Source organism: Porites lutea, chromosome 8, assembly GCF_958299795.1.
Source record: "Porites lutea chromosome 8, jaPorLute2.1, whole genome shotgun sequence".
Lineage (NCBI taxonomy): Eukaryota > Metazoa > Cnidaria > Anthozoa > Scleractinia > Poritidae > Porites > Porites lutea.
In genome coordinates, this window is record NC_133208.1 from 30,462,512 (window position 1) to 30,466,594 (window position 4,083).

The following is a 4,083-nucleotide window of genomic DNA, read 5'->3' on the forward strand; positions in this document are numbered from 1 at the left end:
AAGAGACCACCAACTCGCTCTAGCAGGGAAACAGGAATGTGAGTTCAACTCGCGGTGGGATGACAGCTGTCTAGTCTTCTGATCCAAGTTGCTTTGAGAGCATTGTTGATTATGTCAAAATCAGGCAATGAGAGACCACCTTTTTCTTTAGGGCCAATCAGGGTAGTTTGTTTTATTTTTGGTTTTTTCTTTTGCCAGACGAATTGAGTAATAGCTTTATTAACTTTTTGAATAAATGTGGAGGTGACAGTGAGGACAGCAGTGTTATAAATAAGTTTGGAGAGGGCTAATGCTTTTAAAATGACAATTCGACCATGTAAAGCTAAGTTCCTAGGGTACCACAAGTTTAGCAAGGAAGCCATCGAGGACAGTTTCTGTTCAAAGTTCCTTTTGAAAGCAGCTTCGTCATCATAAGAGAAGTGAATACCAAGTGCAAATACAGGATCTTTTGGCCATGCAATATCAAGAGGTTCTTCCGGGTTGTTTTTGTTCGCGCCTAGCCACAAGCCCTCTGTCTTGCTTCTGTTTACTTCAAGACCAGAGCATTTTTGAAAAGCGTGGAGCAGTTGGAAGAGGTTTTGGGCAGATCTTATATCAGAAACAAAAACAGTGGTATCATCTGCGTATTGTGAAATTTTGAATTCCTTTCCATATATGTTGATTCCTTGAATATTTGCATTAGACCTTATTGCATTAGCAAGAATTTCAGCGCACAGCACAAATAGGGAGCCGGAAAGAGGGCACCCTTGGCGAACACCTCTTTGTAGTTTAAAGAAGACAGAGGCGTAACCATTATTTACTACACAGCTAGAACAGTCAGTGTAAAAGGTTCGGATCCACTGTAGTAACTGAGGGCCAAAATTTAATGCCTCCAAGGTTTTAAAACGAAGTTCCAATCGACGGTGTCAAAAGCTTTTTTAAAGTCCACAAAAATCGCCATGCCGGGAATGTTTTCTAGCTCAGTTATCTTCATGATATCGTTAATGAGTCTAATGCTCTTTCCTATATAGCGGCCCTTGACATAGCCAGTTTGGTCGTCGTTTATTAATTTGGGGAGGACTTTAGCGATTCTATGGGCTATAGATTTGGTTGCTATTTTATAATCGACGTTAAGTAACGTTAGCGGTCTCCAATGTTCCAAATACAACCTGTTCTTGCGTTTTTTCGGTATGACCTTTATTACACCTTGTCTTTGTGTTATGTTGAGTTGTTCTACTTTTTGTGGGCGTTTTTAATAAAACAATTATTCCACTCGCGCTTGTTGGATATGAGATGATTATAGCCAACTCGGCGCTACGCGCCTCGTTGGCTATCTACCATCTCATATCCAACGCGCCCTCGTGGAATAATTGTTAATTATAAGATAGTGCGCGTGCTTGCCCTATATAAGTCCTATTGAGCCGCTATGAACGAAATATCTCCTCGAGCAACTCTTACGCATCTTTCTTGCTCTCCGAACTTCCCGCGTGCATCCATAACTCGATATACGCACGCTAAGCATACACAAATTCTTAAATGTTCTTCCTTTACACAGTTGCCATACGTCCTTCCAGAACTCGAGTTAACTCATTAAAGAGAGATTCATGTCCACAGTAGGCATGATAAGAAATCGAAAAACACCATTACGATAATCGATGTTTACCCACACCACACCGGGGGGTCTGCAGGTGTATTATTCGTGAACAATACATGACAACAAAATAACACGCACGCGCGTTCCTTCTCATTGTTCGAGTGTTCCATGATGCATGTGACTTTGCAGACGGGTTGAAATCAATGCCACTGTTTTCATACATATTCTTTGTTCACTGTCTACACGGAATCATGAAAACGCTAAATCAGCTTTATGTAACGAAACAGAGATGACTTGTCTATGTTCATCGTTTGTTTCGTTTTTGCAAGGTAAGATATATTGAGTCGTCACAGCGATATTCAATGGTGAGTGAGTAATAAGCTACTGTCAGCTGTCAGTATAATTCGATAACTCGACGAATTTATTCTTTGCTTTTCTTCAGACGAAATAGATACCATGTCTTGCCGATCAAAGATATTCAAGCTTGTTTCCGAAATCATAGTAAATAGCAGCAATATCTGATTGGAAATGTTTTTAATACCTTTCTGAACCTCAAGACAGCGAGGTTAATTTATTTCTCCTGTTCATGCTTCCCGAGAAGTGTGCACGATCTTATCTTTGTTTATTTTCCTCTTCAAAAACTGCGTTTTTGACTGTGAAACACTTCGACGGCTCTCTTTTGTCAGAGCGTTTTGGAACATTGCTGGTATTTGTCTCCTTGTACACTGTCCTTCATGCGGAGAGTTCAACAAAATCAAATGTTCTGAGCTGAAGTAATTCTGAAACGAAGAAGGCATGCAATTTCGACACTCCGTGTCATTATTAATTGCATTATCATTTAGATAATGTCACGTCTCGCCACGGATTACGGAAATTTCTATTTCGAGTGGGTTTAAGTTGCAAATTTTTGTGAAATACGCGGTTTTTAAGCCTACTTCGCCACCTTGGATGAATGGTATAATAAAATAATACCACAACTTATAAGACCTAAATTCACGTCACTTTCATAATAGTTAAATTGAAATGAAACTTAAGTCAGTTCATGCTGCAATTTGAAAAAATAAAATTGAACGGGGAATTTTATAGGAAGATTCAGGAAAAAGTTATTATACACTGTAGTGTCTGCAAACTCCGTATTATTTTCTTCATATTATGATTATTTTGTTATTTACTTTAGTTTTGATGCAATTATGAGGGAGAATAATGTCAGTCAGGTTATTAATTGTGTTCGTATGATGACAAATAACCAATAAATTCCTTCGTAACATTATAAAAGTTTTGTTGTTTTGTTAAGTCTTATTTTTTTGTTTGAAATAAACTGAACTAAGATTGTCACCTGCAGTTAGAAGTAGGGAAATAATAAATTGTCAGCCATTCAGAACATTAAGATCTAGACATCATAATAATAGAGCAGGTTACATTTGAGTTTGTAAACTAAACCTACCGCTAACAGCATTTATTTTTTTGCTTTCCTTTTCAATTCGTGAATTTTTCCTCTAATGAGAAAAAAAAAAAGATGGCTAAAATTATTAACATTACATGCATATTATTTTGGGAAGACTAGTAATAATAATAATGATAACATTAATAATCAAGTTGAAGTTCAAGTTCATTTTCTTTTTACACTATTTGCATTGTAAGTTCACAGATATAAATGAAAACAGTTTGATTCTCTTGAAAATTTAATTAAATAAAATAACACATAGCATACTCAAAGTTCCCCCTAAATTTTAGCTCAGCAGGTAAGGGACCATTCTTGACCGGTAAGACAATATGCACCAGAGGCACACTCTCCCGTCAGGGGAGGGGCTTCATGTTCATGAAGGCTTTTATTTTCTAGCATCTTGTCAACCAGTTGACCGAAAAGTATTTTAAACACCTCAACACAAAGAATTTTATGAATGAAAGCTGCTTTTGTTGCTAGGGTCAATGTAGTAACACAAGTCGCGGAAATTGCAAACTTTTCCTGCTGGTTGAGATTAAAGTCTGAGAAGCCCACGAAAAATTGTTAGCCTGCGCTGCTTTGAAAGGTGCCAGTCAGTATTTACATGTAAATAAAATAATCAGAGAGAGTAGCTTTGTATACCTTTTCTTATTCCGTATTTACTTCCTTTTCTTCTGAGGATCAGCTTGAATCACAACTTGCATATTTTTGGAAACAACTTATTTAATTTTAGCAACACTTCAAGTGGTTGCAGGTGGTAAGAAGTGTTGCTTCAAGCGGTAAATTTTACCGGTTACCGCCTGATAAGGAGAACCCTGATGTATTGAATGCGTGTGGTGGCCAAAGTAGCAACTGTAGTTAAACTTTTAAACTTTTAAACTTAGATTTAACTATAGTTAAATCTTATTGGCTTATAGTATTATGTATATATATTTCTTATTAATAAGTTATTTAAGTAGTGTCCCCGATTAGTAGGCCTGACGGCAAGCTAGAAGACTAGACACTTAAATAAAGTTGTTGATTGATTGATTGATTGATTGATTGCTTTCAAATATGAAATAAATAT

The 4,083-nt window shown here is 36.9% G+C and overlaps 1 protein-coding gene across 2 annotated transcripts in view; it reads left to right on the forward strand.

Moving 5' to 3' along the window:
- Positions 1-1,731: 1,731 nt before the first annotated feature.
- LOC140945902 (uncharacterized) overlaps positions 1,732-4,083 on the forward strand; it is an 11,896-nt gene continuing 9,544 nt past the window's right edge. Inside the window, exon 1 of one of the 2 annotated variants that reach the window (XM_073394968.1) lies at positions 1,732-1,938. The gene's annotated coding sequence lies outside the window, so the exon portion shown is untranslated. The remainder of the gene's footprint in view (positions 1,939-4,083) is intronic. The other variant, XM_073394967.1, reaches the window with a different exon arrangement.